This window comes from Hemiscyllium ocellatum, chromosome 8, assembly GCF_020745735.1.
Source record: "Hemiscyllium ocellatum isolate sHemOce1 chromosome 8, sHemOce1.pat.X.cur, whole genome shotgun sequence".
In the NCBI taxonomy this organism is placed as follows: Eukaryota; Metazoa; Chordata; class Chondrichthyes; order Orectolobiformes; family Hemiscylliidae; genus Hemiscyllium; species Hemiscyllium ocellatum.
In genome coordinates, this window is record NC_083408.1 from 114,777,343 (window position 1) to 114,798,050 (window position 20,708).

Genomic DNA, 20,708 nt, shown 5'->3' on the forward strand with positions numbered 1-20,708 from the left:
TACAACTTAAAAAAGCAAATCATCTTGAGTCAGCTTGAGGAAAGCACTCCAGGCATTGGGTATAATGGTACTTCCTGAAGAAGGGCTTATGCCCGAAACGTCGAAACTCCTGTTCCTTGGATGCTGCCTGACCTGCTGTGCTTTTCCAGCAACACATTTTCAGCTCTGATCTCCAGCATCTGCAGACCTCACTTTCTGCTCCTATAATAGTACTATCACTAGACTATTAATCCAGAGACCCAGGCAATATTAGATTACTTACAGTGTGGAAACAGGCCCTTCGGCCCAACAAGTCCACACCGACCCGCCGAAGCGACAACCTACATATACCCCTACATATACCCCTTACCTAACACTACGGGCAATTTAGCATGGTCAATTCACCTGACCCACACATCTTTGGACTGTGGGAGGAAACCGGAGCACCCGGAGGAAACCCACGCAGGCACGGGGAGAATGCAAACTCCACACAGTCAGTCGCCTGAGGCGGGAATTGAACCCAGGTCCCTGGCGCTGTGAAGCAGCAGTGCTAACCACTGTGCCACCGTGCCGCCCTATTCTGCGGACCCTGGTTCAAATTCCACCATGGCATATGGCAAAATTTGAATCCAGTACAAACCTGGAATTTAAAGGTCTAATGAAAACCATGAAAGCAAGCCGACTGTCAGGAAAAACTCATATGTTTCACTAATGTCCTTTAGGGTAGGAATCTGCTGGTCTTCTCCATTCCCACAGCAAAGTGATTGACTCTTTGAGCCCTCTCGAGATGGTTTAGTCAGCAAAGCCCACATCCCATCAACAAGTATAAAAAAGAGGACTGGAGGACGACAAAGGAAGTTTTCAAAGATTGCTTGAAGTCTTCCTACAAGAAATGCAACGTAGGTATCAATGCGCTCGACACAATCATTCCGAAGAAACCGACTGGAAGGTAGTCCCTGAATGAAGGGAGAACATCCATCAGCAAGAGCAAGTATGGAAAAGGAATTGCAGAAAGGAATGCCTACAATCTCAAGACCAAAGACCAATCCCATCTCCTGGAAAAACCTGCTGAATGGGATGGGAGATGTGCCTGTAGGATTAGGCTCATCAGCCACAAGGATCCGTGGAACCCCTGACCAGTGACAGGGAGATTCCTAGGTGAGCGATCATACTTGTTAGTGAGTGATTGCTGACAATAACAATCAACATAAGACCATAAGACATAGGAGTGGAAGTAAGGTAATCCGGCCCATTGAGTCCACTCCGCCATTCAATCATGGCTGATGGGCATTTCAACTCCACTTACCAGCATTCCCCCCGTAGCCCTTAATTCCTCACGACATCAAGAATCTATCAATCTCTGCCTTGAAGACATTTAGCATCCCAGCCTCCACTGCACACTGCGGCAATGAATTCCACAGGCCCACCACCCTCTGGCTGAAGAAATGTCTCCGCATTTCTGTTCTGAATTGGCCCCCTCTAATTTTAAGGCTGTGTCCACGGGTCCTAGTCTCCTCGCCTAACAGAAACAATTTCCTAGCGTCCACCCTTTCCAAGCCATGTATTATCTTGTAAGTTTCTACTAAGTCTCCCCTTAATCTTCTAAACTCCAATGAATACAATCCCAGGATCCTCAGCCGTTCCTCGTATGTTAGACCAACCATTCCAGGGATCATCCGTGTGAATTTCTGCTGGACAGGTTCCAGTGCCAGTGTGTCCTTCACAGAAACTGATTGGAGCGCTGGCTTTAGACACTGGTCTTTCATTTGGAACATTTAGCAGCAACTCTCAAAACAAATGCCTCTAGAGTCTAGAAAGAGGATGACATTCGGTTTACCTGAACATCAGCAGTGGCATATTCCCTCGAAGCAAAACACCACTTTAACTTGGAAATGTCACTAACATTTCCTCATCTCCACTGGGTCGAAATCCAGGAACTTCCACCCAATAGCTGTTATGACTGAGATGGAAGGACTTTCCCTTGTCCCATTATTCCATGCATCTTAATATCAATGTAATTGTTGTACCCAGTCCAGAAATGACCAATGCTTTCTGTACATTCCAATCCAAATAAAACATTGCAACCACCAGGTTTATTAAATAAACATAAGATTTACTTATTGAAAATCAAAAACCTTATTCCACAAAGATGCGAAACTGACCAATATTTTCATAATTCAAACTTAATGCTTATATTTCTAAACCACCCAGTACACATGCCACACTCCCCACACCCTCATGGTAAAGGAGGCAAAAATGGATCGCTCTCTGCAGAGATTTAAACAACATTTTTGACCAATAAGTCTTAGTTCACCGATGTCCTTTAGGGAAGGAAACTGCCATCCTTACATGGTCTGGCCTACATATGACTCCAGACCCCACAGCAACGTGGTTGACTCTCAAGTGCTGCTGGGTAATTAGGGATGGGCAATAAATGCTGGTCTAGTCAGTGATGCCCTCATCCCGTGTACAAATAAAAAAGAACTCCTGAAGGGAAAAGCAGTAAGGGTTTGAGAGTTCCAGTGGCTGTTAGGGTGCCATTCTGGTGCACAAAGATGGAAGTTGCTGAACATATGCAGTGGTCTCTGAGGGCCTTTGCGGACACACAGTCAGTCATTCAGAGAACAGCAATAAATTATTTCAGACATTTCACATGTTAAAAGTGGCTGGACTCCAGGTACTGCCCGAGGTGGGGTCAGGGGCTCATCACCAGAACAGCGGAGCCGAGCAAGAATATCCTCCTTCTGTTACAGGCCTTGGCTCAACAACGAGACAGAATACAGGATACAGGGAGAGTGCTTAGCAGCATGGTGTCAAGACAACCATCTCTCCATCAATGTCAAGTAAACAAAGGAAGTGGTTTTCAACTTCAGGAAGCAGAGTAGAGGCCACGCCCGTCTGTATCAATGAAGCTGAGGTGGAGATGTATCAAGTTCTTGGGAGTAACGGTCACCAACAATCTGCCCTGGACCAGCCATGCGACGGTCAAAAGAGCACACTGATGTCTCCACATCCCCAGGAGGCTAAGGAAATTTGACATGTACCTAAGGACTCTCACTAACCTTTCTGTGGTGCATCTACTTGCATACATCACAGTAAGACAATCCAACTGCCCTTCCCAAGACCGCAAGAAACTACAGAGTCATGAACCCAGCCCAGTCCATCACACAAGCCAGCCTTCCATCCATTGATTCCATCTACACTTCCCACTGCCTCGGGAAAGCAGCCAGCATCATCAAAGAGCCCTCCCACCCTGATCATACTCTCTTCCACCCTGTTCCGTCAGGCAGAAGATATAAACGTTTGAATATCCATCCGAATAGATTCAAGAACAGCTTCTTCCTCACTGCTTTCAGACCTTTGAACAGATCGCTCAAACGTTGATCCCGATCTCTCTCTGCACCTTCTCTGCTGCTGTAACACTGTATGCTGCACTCTGTTCTAATACCCTGATACAATCTGTATGGTATGATCTGCCTGTCTAGCACGCAAAACAACACTTTTCACTGTATCTTATTCATGTGACAACAATCAATCAAGCAATTCTTTCAAGAGGCCTCTTCCCAATCAATCCAAATAACAGTCAAAGCAAATCCCTCAATCCAACCAGGATAAACCCAGGCAAGTGGTCACTAGTATACAAGCAGATATCATAAGACATGTGACTACCAAGAAATGACTCATGAAAAATAAGTTCCAATATCCTTTCATTTATCTCTTTAAAAACAATCAGGTATCCACATTCCTTCAAACTCAAGACTACAGCAATGACTAAACACGAAGCTTTCATAACCCAACAGTGTAGATGTTCCTGTAGCTGCTGAATTGAATTGATTTGAATTTATTGTCCCGTGTACTAAGGCACAGTGAAAAACTTTGTCTTGCGAGCAATCCAGGTAGATCACAGAGTTAAGTAGCATAGATAAGTAAATGCTTTTGCCCGAAACATCGATTTTCCTGCTCCTTGGATGCTGCCTGACCTGTTGTGCTTTTCCAGCACCACTCTGATCTAAACTCTGGTTTCCAGCATCTGCGGTCCTCACTTTTGCCCACAGATAAGTAAATTCACATCCACCAGGTTGGAGCCAGGATGGACAATAAATACCGCTCTTGTTAGTGACTCCCACAGCCCTTGCATCACTTTAACAGAAACTTGATCCTAATTCAACAGAGGTTAAAAAATAATGACTGCAGACGCTGGAGACCAGAGTCTAGATTAGAGTGGTGCTGGAAAAGCACAGCAGGTCAGGCAGCATCCGAGGAGCAGGAAAATCGACGTTTCGGGCAAAAGCCCTTCATCAGGAATAAAGGCAGGGAGCCTAAAGCGTGGAGAGATAAATCACTCTAATCTAGATCCTAATTCAACAGAGACTGAAGGATGCAATTGGCTGACCAGAAGTATTGGGAGTGATCTGCCTGTACAGCATGCAAAACAACACTTCTCACTGTATCTCAGTACATCTGACAACAAAAGATCAATCAATTCGGTACAGATTCAACCTGAACAGCAACAGCAGGGGAAGGGAAAGGGAGAAAACTTGGAAAATTAACTGGACAAACAGCTCATCTCAATTCTCTTTGAAGATGCAAAATTGATACTTCTTCTGCTAAAAATAACCTCTTGAAAATCATATTAAAAGGGACAGTATTTGAAAACAAAGTTCACGAGGTAACAGGCTCCATCGTTTCCAGATTGACGAATAAGAAATAGATGATTCCCTCCCCTACAACAACAATATGGGGACATTCAGAATTTGTGAAAGTTGTGAGAGAAATGCAAATCTTTCTTTTGGTTGCATCAGATTGGATGGAGGAACCTTGTGATGACAGGGAGACCTGAAGTGCTGTTTAAAGCAGTTGGGCAAACTGCTGTAGGACTGTTTTTTTTTAAAATGATGGTCACAAGTCTCAGAAATTCCCAGAACATGGTGCAAATATTTTTAGGGCGGCGGGAGATAGTTTCATGATTAACAAGCGAATGAAACGAGAATGAATCAATCGCTAAGAAAGTGGGGTTGAAACCACAACCAAATCACAATCTTACTGAGTAGGGGAGTAGGCTTGAAAGATCAAATATCCCAACAATCATTTGTAAATTTGTTTATAAAAAAAATCAAACTTTCCCATCTACCATTCTGGCATTACATGACACGACAGCAGCCAACCACAGTGATCAATCTTTGGCGAGTCTATAACAGACCCAGGTGTGAGGCAAGCAAGTCCCCGGTGGAACTGTGCTTTGGAAACCAAAGATTCAAAGTCACCTCTGATTCTCTCTGTACAGATGCTGCCAGCCCAGCTGAACTCCTGCAGCACTTTCTGGTTTATTCAAAAAGCACTTGCTCTCCCAGAGTCTGTTACCACATGTTATGTCTCAAATTATTTATATCATATCCAAATCGATTCCCTGAAAGAAATCTAATTTGCTTCTATATGAATCATTAGCAACAGCTTTGCCTGTCCCATAAATGGAACGCTTTCTCACTGAAAAACACTTTGCAAACAGTTGTGAATTTAATTCCATTCTAAGTGGTTTAAGTGAAACGGCTCATTGCTGTCCACACTGCTGGGTTTCTTTTAGGATTCTAAACAAACTAGATAATGAAACCAAACTGTTTTTGAAAAGGATAGGAGCAGGGGAAAAGCTATCTTCAGCAGTGAGGATGTGAACATCAAGTGATTGCAACAAAAGTACTCGTGCAAGGAAATGCAACCAAACGGAAAGAGTTCATTTACCCCAGTGAGCTGAAGAAGGCATCGAAAACATTGGCACATTTTCCTGCAGCCTCGTGCTACACTCCATTTGGCTAATTGAGCCGGTGTGTGGAGCCTGTGACGTTTCTCATGCATTCTTCAATATTTAATGATTCGGTATATTGTTACAGACCTTCCTGTTTGCACTCATCACATCTCTCTGGAAAACTAAAGCTGGAACCAGTTCAATTTCAAGAAGCCATGGTATCAGGTGATCAAAGTCTTTATCCATCCAAGCCACCACATACCAGAACCTTTTCACATCCATTCTCCCACCCTCCCCCATTCTTACCCAGATAACAAAAGCACTTTCTCTTTCTGAAGCGGAATTCTCCTCTTTTGTCAGTCTCTCCACACCAAATGCTAACCCCAAACCGACCAGTGATTCACAGGTCATTCATGTTTTTATTTCAATATCCGGCTGGCCAGGGCCACCTGGAAGTCAGCGGTGTGAATGTCGACATGTTGAGTTACATTCCAACTTGTTTTCCACTCAAACACCATGGAAAGCAAAAGATATTTCCAGAATTCTTCTGCTTTAGAAATATACCAAGGTGATGCAGCATTGCCAGAAATGGTTTCCCTCTGTGGTCAGGTTAGAATAGAGAATCACAGAATCCCTCCAGTGTGGAAACAGGCCATTCAGCCCATTGAGTCTACAATGACATTCCAGATAATATCCCACCTAGAACCCACTTCATCCCCATTTCCCATGGTTAATCCTCTTAGCCTATGCATCCCTAGAAACTACAGATAATGAAGCGTGACCAATTCACCTAACCTGCACATCTTTGCACTGTGGGAGTTTACTCTCTCAGCTTCCCTGGCATTGATCTTCTGAGTGACATCCCAACTTAGGATGGTTCTTTAATGTTTGCCTCAATATGGTATTGGCTACGAAACACTGATGGCTAAGGGCTAACAAGCAGCATGCTGGTTAACTGAACTGAAACGATGACTAGCATCTGCACATGATGTTAAACAGAAGCCCTGCAGCTGTACAGAAGTAATCCCAACACTGACGGAATTTCAGTCCTTCAAGTTCAATATCTGGATCTTCCTGCTTTGCTCAAGTTGTCTCACAAACAGCAGTCACTGATTCCTACCCAGCAGCCAACAACCTGAGGAACAGGCCATTGAGCTCAGCCTGATGACATGGGTGTTCTCTTTCCACACGGGTGTGCTGCTCCCACATCATCCATCAATCTCAGTCAAATCATCCTCTTACAGTAATCCCAGTATCATGAATATCAGTGTCAGGTTATATTCCCTACAGTGTGGAAACAGGCCATTTGGCCCAACAATTCCACACTGTCCCTCTGAAGAGTAACCCACCAGATCCATTCCCCTACCCTATATTTACCCCTGACTACAGCACCTAACACTATGGGCAATTTAGCATGGCCAGTCCACATGACCCGCACATCTTTGGAATGTGGGAGGAAACCGGAGCACCCGGAGGAAACCCACGCAGACACAGGGAGAACGTGCAAACTCCACACAGTCGCCCGAGCATGGAATCGAACCTGGGACCCTGGTGCTGGGAGGCTGCAGTGCTAACCACTGAGCCACCGTGCCACCCTTGTCAGGTTTAGATTAGATTAGATTCCCTACAGTGTGGAAACAGGCCCTTAGGCCCAAGTCCACACCAACCCTCCGAAGAGAAACCCTATACATACCCCTGACTAATGCACCTAACACTACGTACAATTTAGCATGGCCAGTCCACCTGACCTGCACATCTTTGGATTGTGGGAGGAAACCGGAGCACCCGGAGGAAACCCACACAGACACGGGGAGAATGTGCAAACTCCACACAGACAACAGAACTCTGAGTCCACCATATTTCCCCATTTCGTTCCTTGTATTAAGGAGCTGATAAAGACAAAGGTTGTGGTGCTGCCAATATAGTGGTTATACTCCAGACTGGTGTGAAACTAGCTGCTGCTGTCAGCATGCTCGCACATTTGCATCAAACTAACAACTTCAAAAAAAAAATCTGCTGATTCACAAAGACAGAATCAAATGTAATGCGGTCAATAGGAGAACCCTCTCAGTCTGTCAAGATTTCAAAGAATTATTGACAATGAGACCTACACACTCACAGCCTGTTTAGGTGACAGATTCCTGATGAAGGGCTGCTGCCTGAAACATCAATTTTCCTGCTCCTCAGACGCTTTTCCTGCTCCTCAGACGCTGCCTGGTCTGCTGTGCTTTTCCAGCACCACTCTAATCCAGATTCTGTTCAGGTGACACTCAGTTCGAAGCATGTCAGAACGACACAGCTACAGCTTCCACTCTAGGCTCAATGTAGGCAGGCTGACTGGCAAAGGAATGGGGTGCAATAGGTGCTGTCCATATAAAGGGGACACCAAAGAACAGCAACAGTACTGCAGGCATCAAGGTGCAATCCTTCCCGTGGTTAATATCGAGACAGGAAAATGACTACAACCAAGACACCAAAATTCACAGGACATCAGAAGTCAGACATGCAGAGGGAGCTCAGTGAAGTCTTTAGAGACACAGGGCAGTCTCTAGCTAGCCAACAATGTGCTCATACACAAGTTTGGACATTGAGAAACTACAAAGAACTAGATTCACTTTCAATCATAATAGAAGCAGGGCCTCTCTGGCCATGGCGAGTCCAACATGGCCTCCAACAACCCCACTTCATTGGCAGTCCCTCATCACCCAAATATCTGCTGAACTCAGCTATTAATGATGCCTCTACCTCCTCTGGGGAATTGAAAACTGTGCGCATAGGTTTAAGGTGAGAGGGAAAAGATTGAAGGAAGACCTGAGTGGCAACCTCTTCATGCAGAGAGTGGTGCGTATATGGAACGGGCGGCCAGGGAAAGTGGTTGATTAGACAGGCAGGAGGCTGGGGGAACACAGCAAGCCAGGCAGCATCAGGAGGGACAGGCAGGAGGCTGGGGGAACACAGCAAGCCAGGCAGCATCAGGAGGGACAGGCAGGAGGCTGGAGGAACACAGCACACCAGGCAGCATCAGGAGGGACAGGCAGGAGGCTGGGGGAACACAGCAAGCCAGGCAGCATCAGGAGGGACAGGCAGGAGGCTGGGGGAACACAGCAAGCCAGGCAGCATCAGGAGGGACAGGCAGGAGGCTGGGGGAACACAGCAAGCCAGGCAGCATCAGGAGGGACAGGCAGGAGGCTGGAGGAACACAGCAAGGCAGGCAGCATCAGGAGGGACAGGCAGGAGGCTGGGGGAACACAGCAAGCCAGGCAGCATCAGGAGGGAAAGGCAGGAGGCTGGGGGAACACAGCAAGCCAGGCAGCATCAGGAGGGACAGGCAGGAGGCTGGGGGAACACAGCAAGCCAGGCAGCATCAGGAGGTGGAGACGTCACAATAGCGACATTTGAAAAAAACATTTGGAGAGGCACATGGATGAGAAGGGTTTACAGGGATATGGACCAAATGCAGGCAACTGGAACGAGCTGAGTGGGCATCATGGTAAGCATGGACCAGTTTGGGCCTGTTTCCATTCTGTATTACTCTATGACTCTGATTCTGGGAAAGTGAATTGCAAACAAGGAGGACAGACTTGGGACAGTGGCCAGTAAGTTGCTCATTTTAAAGGATGCTAGCTGGCCGATAAATATTGAGCAAGACACCAAGGAACCATAACCTAACTTTTCACCCAAACAGAAATGTGCTGAAAACGACAGTCTGGAGTACTGAACCCAGTCTCTGGAAGGGGACCCACACCTTCCGACTAGAGGTTAGAGTGTGTTACTCACTGAACCACAGATGATGCACCAGATAAACCCTCCCAAACCTAACTCCAGCTATGCTTTCCCCTCACCCGGCCAGTTTTGTCTCCTGCAACAAGAGTTCAAAGAGTTAGATCTGAATCATGTCCTGTTCCTTCCTCGGTCTGCATGTGTTTTTTAGTTGTTTCCTGCCTTAAAAAGGAATGTGAAAAAAATAAAAACATTTCACCAGCTGCCAGCCTCAGAGTGAGAAGAGACACAAACAAAATTCAAGATTTTTTTCAAAATATGTAGCAGCTACATGGAAAAGAAAAGCTTTTAACTGTTTATAACAATATTGAACAGGATGGGGTCGTGCAAGAAGAGAACAATAGCATTAAATTCCAGGACCATGATCGACTAAAAATAACTTGGAAAACGAGAGAGAAAAATGAAAAGTGCCCACACACCAGGAAGGAAGAGAGATTCAACGCAAAACAGGAAAGCAGCAAGAATTCTTAAAGAAAACACTTGAATACAAATTAATTCACAGCATTCAAGAGTGAAAAAGTTCAACACCTTATGAAACAAATAAGGGCAGACATCGCTGGAAACCCACCAAATAGCATGTGAAAGAACAAATATAGGTGAATAACTGAGCTTGGAGATTTTGAACATTTTGAACATCTCTGCTAAGTAATTCCACTTTAGAATTTTCAGTGTGCGCAAGTAGTTTTCCTGCTGAATGCATCAGGATCATCTCTTTAAACTCTGGCTGGTAAAACTCACGAAATCTACTGTGATTGTTGCTGAAGAGAGACATTCCTGAGGCTTCTGGTCCTGTACTCAACAGGACAAACACAAGAATGCCAAATTTCAAACTTTCACAATTGAAACCATAGGAGGAGAAAGGTGCTGATTGGTTGGTACGGTTGGCTCCTTGGATGTTGCCTGACCTGCTGTGCTTTTCCAGTGCTGCATTTTTCAACTCTGACTTCCAGCATCTGCAGTCCTCACCTCCTCCTGATTGGTTGGTATGTCAATGACAGCCAAGACTTTGCCATTGAGAAAGCAGTGGAGAACCACAGGCTTGAAATTGTGTTGCTGGAAAAGCACAGCAGGTCAGGCAGCATCCAAGGAGCAGGAGAATCGACGATCCGGGCATAAGCCTGAAGAAGGGCTCATGCCCGAAATGTCGACTCTCCTGCTCCTTGGATGCTGCCTGACCTGCTGCGCTTTTCCAGCAACACATTTTCAGCTCTGATCTCCCACATCTGCAGTCCTCACTTTCTCCTAGAACCATAGGCTTCCCAAGCTTCTATGTTATTCCAAAAAGGCTTGAACATACCTGCTGTATTTGCAGAGAACAGGGGATCCTGCATATGAATGAGATGTGATCTTTTTTAAACATAGAGGATTCTTAACAGGCTTGACAGGGTCAATGCTGAGAGGATGTTTCCCCTCCATGGGAGAGTCCAGGACCAGGGGATATAGTCTTAGAAGTAAGGGGCACCAATTTAAGGCTGAGATGAGGAGGAATTTCTTTTCTCAGAGGGTTGGTCTCAGACAGAGTATAACATAGGTGATTTCTGGACTTCAGGGAGTAAGTTATAGAACATAGAACATTACAGCACAGTGCAGGCCGTTCGGCCCTCGATGTGGCCCTGTGAAACCAATCTGAAGCCCATTTAATCTGCACAATTTCATTTTTGTCCATATGTCTATCCAATGACCACCAAAATGCTGTTAAAGTTGGCGAGTCTACTACTGCTGTGAGCAGTGCATTCTATACCCTTACTACTCTCTGAGTAAAGAAACTACCTCTGACATCTGTCTTATTTCTATCTCCCCCTCAATCTGAAGCTATACCCCCTCATGCTCGCTATCACCATCTGAGGAAAAAGGCCTTAACTAACCCTCTGACTATCTTATATATCCCAATTAAGTCACGTCGCAACCTTCTCTCTAACGAAAATAGCCTCAAGTCCCTCAGCCTTTCCTTGGAAGAACTTCCCTCCATACCAGGCAACATCCTGGTAAATCTCCTCTGCAAGTAAAAAGTGAGGTCTGCAGATGCTGGAGATCAGGGCTGAAAATGTGTTGCTGGTTAAAGCACAGCAGGTCAGGCAGCATCCAAGGAACAGGAAATTCGACGTTTCGGGCCAGAGCCCTTCATCAGGATGGTCATTCACCATTCCTGATGAAGGGCTCTGGCCCAAAACGTCGAATTTCCTGTTCCTTGGATGCTGCCTGACCTGCTGTGCTTTAACCAGCAACACATTTTCAGCTCAAATCTCCTCTGCACCCTTTCCAAAGCTTCCACATCCTTCTTACAATGCGGTGACCAGGACTGTACACAATACTTCAAGTGCGGCCGCACCAGGGTTTGTACAGCTGCAGCATGACCTCATGGCTCCGGAACTCAATCCCTCTATCAATAAAAGCTAACACACCATATGCCTTCTTAACAACTCTATCAACCTGGCTGGCAACTTTTAGGGATCTATGTACATGAACAACGCTATCTCTCTGCTCATCTACACTACCAAGAATCTTACCATTAGCCCAGTAGTCTGCATTTCTGTTACTCCTTCCAAAGTGAATCACCTCACACTTTTCCAAATTAAACTCCATTTGCCACCTGTCATCCCAGCTCTGCTGCTTATCTATGTCCCTCTAACCAGCACTATCCACAATGACCAACATGAGTGTCATCCGCAAATTTACTAACCCATCCTCCTACACCATCATCTAGGTCATTTATAAAAAATGACAAACAGCAGTGGACCCAAAACAGATCCTTGCAGTACACCATCATGATTAATTGAACTCCAGGAAGAATATTTCCCATCAACCAGCACCTTGTTTCTTTCTTTCAACTAGCCAATTTCTGATCCAACCCACTAAATCCCCCTCAGTCCCACGCCTCCGCATTTTGTGCAATAGCCTACCATGGGGAACCTTACCAAGCCCCTTACTGAAATCCATATACACCACATCAACCACTTTACCCTCATCCACCTTTTTGGTCACCATCTCAAACTCAATCAGGTTTGTGAGACACGACCTACCCTTCACAAAACTGTTTTGACTAACGCTAATCAACCTATTCCTTTCTTAAGGATTATAAATCCTCTCTCTTATAACCTTTTCCAACACTTTGACCACAACCGAAGTAAGGCTCACTGGTCTATAATTTCCAGGGTTGACTCTACTCCCCTTCTTGAACAAGGCAACAATATTTGCTATCCTCCAGTATTCTGGTATTATTCCTGTAGATAATGACCACATAAAGATCAAAGCCAAAGGCTCTGCAATCTTCTCCCTGGCTTCCCAGAGAATCCTCGGTTAAATCCCATCTGGCCCAGGGGACTTATCTATTTTTACACTTTCCAGAATTGCTAACACCTCCTCCTTGTGAACCTCAATCCTGTCTAGTCTAGTAGCCTGTATCTCAGTATTGTCCTCGACAACATTGTCTTTCCCTAGTCTGAATGCTGACGAAAAATATTCACTTAGTGCTTTCCCATCTCCTTGGACTTCACACATAACTCCTCACTACTATCCTTGACTGGCTGTAATTTTATTCTAGTCATTCTTTTATTACCTATAGTAAGCCTGAGGGTTTTCCTTGATCCTATCGGCCAACGACCTCTCATGTCCTTTCCTGGCTCTTCTTAGCTCTCTCTTTAGGTCTTTCCTGGCTAACTTGTAACTCTCAAGTACCCTAATTGAGCCTTCACATCTCATCCTAACATAAGCCTTCTCCTTCCTTTTGACAAGAGATTCAGCTTCCTTAGTAAACCAAGGCTCCCTCATTTAACAACTTCCTCCCTGCCTGACCTGTACATACTTATCAAGGACACGCAGTATCTTGAATAAACTCGACATTTCAATTGTGCCCATCCCTTGCAGTTTCCTTCCAAATCCTATGCATCCTAAATCTGGCTTTGTCACATCATAATTGCCTTTCCCCCGGCTGTAACTCTTGTCCTGCGGTATATGCCTATCCCTTTCCATCACTAAAGTAGTATAACTAAACTGTGGTATCACCAACTTGCTCACCTACCTCCAAATCCCGGTTCATTGCCCAGTACCAACTCCAATGTGGCCTCGCCTCTTGTTGGCCTGTCTACATACAGTGTCAGGAAACCCTCCAGCACACACTGGATAAAGTACGCGAACTATAGTATTTCCAGTCAATATTTGGGAAGTTAAAGTCCCCCAGAATAACTACCTTGTTACTCTCACTCCTATCGAGAATCATCTTTGCGATCCTTTCCTCTCCACCTCAGGAACTATTTGGAGGCCTATAGAAAACTCCCCACAGGGTGACCTCTCCTCTCCTTTCCTGTTTCTAACCTCAACCCACACTACCTCAATAGACGAGTCCTCAAACATCCTTTCTGCCATCATAATACTGTCCTTGACGAACAATGCTTCACCTCCCCCTCTTTTACCATCTTCTCTGTTCTTACTGAAACATCTCACTCCCGAAACCTGCAACAACCATTCCTGTCCCTGCTCTATCCAGGTCTCCGAAATGGCCACAACATCGAAATCCCAGGTACCAACCCACGCTGCAAGCTCACCCACCTTATTCCAGATGCTCCTGGCGTTGAAGTAGACACACTTCAAACCAACTTCTTGCTTGCAGGTGCACTCTTGCAACCTTGAAACCTTCGTTCTGACCTCACTATTCTCAACCTCCTGCATTCTCAAATTAAAAATTTGGGTTCCCTGTCCCTGCTGAATTAGTTTAAACCCTCCCAAAGAGCCATAACAGTCCTTAGTGGTCTTTAGGGTTAGGATTTAAGTAACCTGCTGAGTGTCATTCCAGATTTTGGTGGCCTATAATCCAGGCTCAGATTCCAATGCTGTACTAAGGCAGACTTCATCATAGAACCTCCTACAATGTGGAAGCTGGCCATTCGGCCCTCCAAGTCCACACCAATCCTCCGAAGAGCATCCCAACCAGACACAACCCCCTACCCTTACCTTATAACCAAGCATTTCTCATGGCTAACCCACCTAACCTGCACATCCCTGAACACTATGGGCAATCCCCCATGGCCAATCCACCCTAACCTGCACATCTTTGGATCATGGGAGGAAACAGGAGCACCAGGAGGAAACCCACACAGACACGGGGAGAATCATACGAGGCTGGAATTGAACCCAGGTCCTTGGTGCTGAGAGGCAGCAGTGCTAACCACAGAGCCACTATGCTGCCCTTATTCATTCTTCCACAACAACTGTCTTGCAATAAAGGCCACTGTGGCGTTTGGCAATGAATTGCTTTCTGTATCACTGTTGATTTCCTACGTTTCAAGTACAAGCGCACTCCAATCCCACTTGAACACCAGAATTAATTTACAGAAGAATCTGCTGCCCCATGTTTCCAGTTAGACTGAATAACCTCATTTTCTCACACTAACCAAACTATATTCCCTTGGAGACTGAATCTCCTTCACAGTTAACACTCCTGCCCTGCCTTATATCATCAGCAAAGTTGGATCCATTACATTCAGTAATTAATTTGTGTTACTCAGAAAGGGTAAGACAGTGTCTATCAAAACTCAGACTTGTTTTGAGGAAGTGAGTGAGCCCATATGGACTATGGAAAGCCCCATGACATAATAAACTTCAACTTCCAAAAGGCTTTTGATGGAGAAGATAGTGATAGGGTTGATTTTCAGAAAGCAATTCTTCAGGGTACAGTACTTGAGTAATTGGAGATCTGACGTGTGGCGAGTGGAGCATGTTTTGGAAGAAACAGGTGATTATGGAGCTGTTGCTCCCAAGAGTATTCCTGGCCTTATGTCTGGGTCATCTGCAGTCTGACTGATAGAGATTGATAGCGAGACTGAGTGAAAAACTAACTCCATTATTAATGGATAATGCTTCCGGGAGAGGGGGGGGAGAAGAGACAGACCTGTATACCAAGTCTTTTTTTTAAACAACACGAGAAAGGCTCAAGTATACATAAAAATAAAAACAAAACAAAACTTGGCACAAGATCCTTCAAAATGGATGGGATGGGGTCATCGACAGGAGTAAAGGAAACATATGGAAAATGGGGAGTATAAACACAGGTTGTATTAACAGAGATAATTATAGTCTGTACTTTATTTAGCCTTGTTCTTGGACACGGTGGAGACCATCCAATGGTTCAGCATCGTTATGACGCGGATCATGTCCCAGGCTGGAGGACTTGCATGGCTGGGGACAATTCAGCAAACAGCATTATATACCCAGGGAGATGTATCTCTCCTCCCCTCGCAAATCACATTCTAAAAAAAACACTTGGAAATGAACACAGATGAGCTCTATTTTGAGGCATTCAAGATGGGTGGAACCAGTACGTGTCATTCACGGTAGACCTGGGCATTTATTAATTTTCATTTCTTTGTGGGGGTGGCCAACGGAATAAAGTGGCTGTAATGAAGGAAACTTGCTCTTCTACCATACGTGTTACAATCCTAGAAAAGCCAAAGATACTCTACAGCCACTGATATTCATCTCCAGAGTGTAGTCGCTGCAGTAATGCAATGAATAGAAACCAATTTGCACACAGAATGATTGCAAAATAACAGGGAGAGAATGACCAGAGCATTTTTAAATGTGCTATTAGAAAGTATTAAATATTGGCCAAGACATCAGACAGAACTTCCCTGCTCTTTGAAAGAATTTCACTGGATCTATCACATTCAAAAGTAAAGATTCCTGGGCTTTCTCCTGACAGCACTGTGGGTCTACCGACACCACATGGAGACTGCAGTAGTTCAAGGAGGTAGCTCACCTCCACTTCCTAGAGGAAAACTGGGAGTTGTGCTGGTCCCAAGATTAAATAACACCAATCCTTTTCAGTTACACATCTAAAGGATGGTTCAAGCAGTGCAGCACTGATCAGGACTGCCCGCGAGTATGAGCCTGCAGGATTTACTCATCTCTTTGTGTGCGACTTGAACTTATGAGTTTCTGACTCAAAGGTGAGCGTGCGACTGACTGAGGCTCAGCTGAATACAGTTTTGACCCAGACAGTGACCAAGGACCCAGACAGGGACCAAGGACCCAGACGGTGACCAAGGACCCAGACGGTGACCAAGGACCCAGACAGGGACCAAGGACCCAGACAGGGACCAAGGACCCAGACGGTGACCAAGGACCCAGACAGGGACCAAGGACCCAGACAGGGACCAAGGACCCAGACAGGGACCAAGGACCCAGACGGTGACCAAGGACCCAGACGGTGACCAAGGACCCAGACAGGGACCAAGGACCCAGACAGGGACCAAGGACCCAGACGGTGACCAAGGACCCAGACAGGGACCAAGACTGTGATAGAAGAACCACCGAGCAATTCATTTAAAAATGCAATCAATGTGTTCCTGCAAAGACACTACTGTCAGAAACAAGGTGTAACAATAAACCATCTGAATTTGGAACTGAAATGTCACCTGGTCAACCAGGAGAGGTAGAATCCCAGCAACACCTGGGCTACGTGCTCATACTACGGCTCATCCACCCAACTCTGCCGAGAATCTCTCAGGTACAGCTCCTTACACAGAAAATTAAACTCTTAGAGATGTACAGATTGGAAACAGACCCTTTGGTCCAACTAATCCATGCCGACCAGATATCCTAAATTACTCCAGTCCCATTTGCCAGCATTTGGCCAATATCCCTCCAAACCCTTCCTATTCATATACCCGTCCAGATGTCTTTTAAATGCTGTAATTGTACCAGCCTCCACCACTTCCTCGGGCAGCTCATTCCACACACTCACACCCTCTGCGTGAAAACGTTTTATATCTTTCCCCTCTCACCTTAAACCTATGCCCTCTTGTTTTGGACTCCTCTACCATGGGGAAAAGACCTTGTCTATTTATCCTATCCATGCCCCACGTGATTTTATAAACCACTATAAGGTCACCCCTCAGCCGCCGATGTTCTAGGGTAAACAGCCCCAGCCTGTTCAGCCTCTCTATTCTTTTGAAGTACAAAGATTTCTGTCATATTGGAAACCTGGTAGTCAGTCTGTCTGATGTTAAGACATATCTGATCTCAAATGAGCTTCTTTATGAACTCTGAACCCATAGTGACCCCCTCCCCCCAAAAACAAGGTGCAGCCATGAGATGACTCAATAGGATTAAATTTCCTCCAGTAAATTCACTGAGTTCCTCAGTCTAAACGGAATTAGTTAGCGACTGAATGAAAAAGAATATTAAAAGGAGTGAGTTAAGCAACACACCACTGGAAAGAAAAAGCTAGACACAAAACCGAAGTCTCAACTGCCTGAAGTGTTCAACACAATCAACTCAACACCATTTGAAGAGCTAGGGGATTATCTCCAGTGACCCGATCCCAATATTTACCCCCAAACCAGCATTAATGTTGTTGCTCAAGTGCTTTGAATGTACTTACAAACAAAAGGATTAAAAGCCCCACCAGCCTGTGTCATTATTTAATGAAGTAATAATCTGATTGCAGCCTTACCAACCTTTCCCTGATGATTATCAACTTCTTTGTGACCAAGAATCTATCTCAGCTGTGAAGATTCACACCAGACTCCAAATGTTAACTCAGTCTCTCGCACTCTCTGCAAGACCTGCTGAGTTTCTCCACTCCTCCCGGCGTCTATTTCAGATTTTTAGCATCTACAGTATTTTGCTTTTACAGACACAAAGACACCTGGGAGCTGGATCAGTCTCAGATATAAACAAATTGCAGAAGTTGGAGTTGCTTTACAATTAGATCAACTTTACAGCAGACAGAAACAGATCGCTTGGCCCAATCACTCAAGCCTTCTCCTGTTCTAATTCATTTAGTCTGAGTGTAATCTTTTTAAATATCCCGAAATGCATTGATGCTATTTTTTCCCTGCAGTAATGAGGTTCACATTGCAATTATTCTGCGTGAAGTTTCCCTGTAGCACCAAGTGAAATTGGAGCTTTGACGACAAAGGCCATCATCAGAAGGTAAGAGAACATCATGAACCAGAGTCTAGATTAGAATGGGGCTGGAAAAGCGCAGCAGGTCAGGCAGCATCCGAGGAGCAGGAAAATCGACATTTCGGGCAAAAGCTCTTCATCAGGAATTGGAGGCAGGGTGTCTCCGGGGTGCAGAGATAAATGGGAGGGAGGGGAGGAGCTGTGGAGAAGGTATAAAAGAGGACAATGGGTGGATGGGGATGGGGATGGGGATGGAGGTGATAGGTCAGAGAGGAGGGTGGAAGAAGGTAGCCAACAGTACAATGGGTGGATGGGGATGGGGATGGGGATGGAGGTGATAGGTCAGAGAGGAGGGTGGAAGAAGGTAGCCAACAGTACAATAGGTGGATGGGGATGGGGATGGGGATGGAGGTGATAGGTCAGAGAGGAGGGTGGAAGAAGGTAGCCAACAGTACAATGGGTGGATGGGGATGGGGATGGGGATGGAGGTGATAGGTCAGAGAGGAGGGTGGAAGAAGGTAGCCAACAGTACAATGGGTGGATGGGGATGGGGATGGGGATGGAGGTGATAGGTCAGAGAGGAGGGTGGAAGAAGGTAGCCAACAGTACAATGGGTGGATGGGGATGGGGATGGGGATGGAGGTGATAGGTCAGAGAGGAGGGTGGAAGAAGGTAGCCAACAGTACAATGGGTGGATGGGGATGGGGATGGGGATGGAGGTGATAGGTCAGAGAGGAGGGTGGAAGAAGGTAGCCAACAGTACAATGGGTGGATGGGGGGGGATGGGGATGGAGGTGATAGGTCAGAGAGGAGGGTGGAAGAAGGTAGCCAACAGTACAATAGGTGGATGGGGATGGGGATGGGGATGGAGGTGATAGGTCAGAGAGGAGGGTGGAAGAAGGTAGCCAACAGTACAATGGGTGGATGGGGATGGGGATGGGGATGGAGGTGATAGGTCAGAGAGGAGGGTGGAAGAAGGTAGCCAACAGTACAATGGGTGGATGGGGATGGGGATGGGGATGGAGGTGATAGGTCAGAGAGGAGGGTGGAAGAAGGTAGCCAACAGTACAATAGGTGGATGGGGATGGGCTTTGCTACCTTCTCCCCACCTTCACCCCCCTCCCATTTATCTCTCGGAGACTCCCTGCCTTCATTCCTGATGAAAGGCTTTTGCCCGAAACGTCGATTTTCCTGTCCCATGGGATGCTGCCTGACCTGCTGCGCTTTTCCAGCACCACTCTAATCCAGACTCTGATTTCCAGCATCTTCAGTCCTCACTTTTGTCACCATGAACCAGAGGCGAATTCTTTGCACTGCAGCGGTCAAAGCCCATGCTGGTCAGTTTAGGGTTGACTGGGGAGCTTCGTAACTCCAGTCTCTCCCCTTGCTGACTTCCAACCCATTTTCTTTTTTGTTTTATTGTCAAGACTTTCGTCAGGAATGTAGCTATGACATGCTGCTACAGGATAGGCAATTCGCCAACTGTATCCACTTCCTCCTGCAGTGCTGACTCTCACTTTAATCCACCGTCGACATGAAAACATTCCACAAGGTATTTTCAGCAAAGGCCCATTACACTCAGTGGAAAACATGTGAGCAGGATGTTCACAAACAGGCTCGAACACGAGGAGCTGCTGTTCACCAGCTCTGTACCATTCAAACCAATTTGGAGGGGAGGAATTTACACAACAACTTCCACAGACTCGCAAAAATCACAGAATTATACTTCACACTGCGGAAATGTCACTATCGGTTTCTGCAAATTTGTCAGCTTTTCTCCCCCCCCCCACTCATTTCAATAGTTTTAAGCTTCCAGCGGCTATCAAGCCACTCCTCAGCTAACACAATATACATCGACAAGTTTCACAATGAGATTCATTCTCAATAAACCTGGGAAAGGATAAGATGTGATTAGAAAGAGGAAAGCACCTGGACTTGTTTTGATCACCCAGAGACACAGAGCAATTTTCCGGAGATTTATTCCTCCTCCCCCACTCTCTATAAAAGCGCAGTCCAAATCCTAACAACTCTTGAAGTAAAGAAGTTTTTCCTCATCTCACTCCTAGCTCTCTCGCTGACAATCTTGAAATTGTGACCCCTAGTTACTGACATACCAACTAATGGAAACAGAATATCCTCCTTTACCCTGTCAGCGCTTCGGCGGGTCAGTATGGACTGGTTGGGCTGAAGGGCAGTTACATAGGACATTTGTGAGGCCGCATTTAGAGTATTGCATTTAGTTTTGGTCACCTTGTTATAGGAAGGAGGTTATTAAAATGGAAAGAATGCAAAGGAGATTTGCAAG

At 45.7% G+C, this 20,708-nt stretch overlaps 1 protein-coding gene across 2 annotated transcripts in view; it reads right to left on the reverse strand.

The window, feature by feature from the left end:
• The window catches only part of jag2b (jagged canonical Notch ligand 2b), a 232,857-nt gene that overhangs the window by 87,393 nt on the left and 124,756 nt on the right, over positions 1-20,708 (reverse strand). The gene's annotated exons all lie outside the window — the stretch shown is intronic.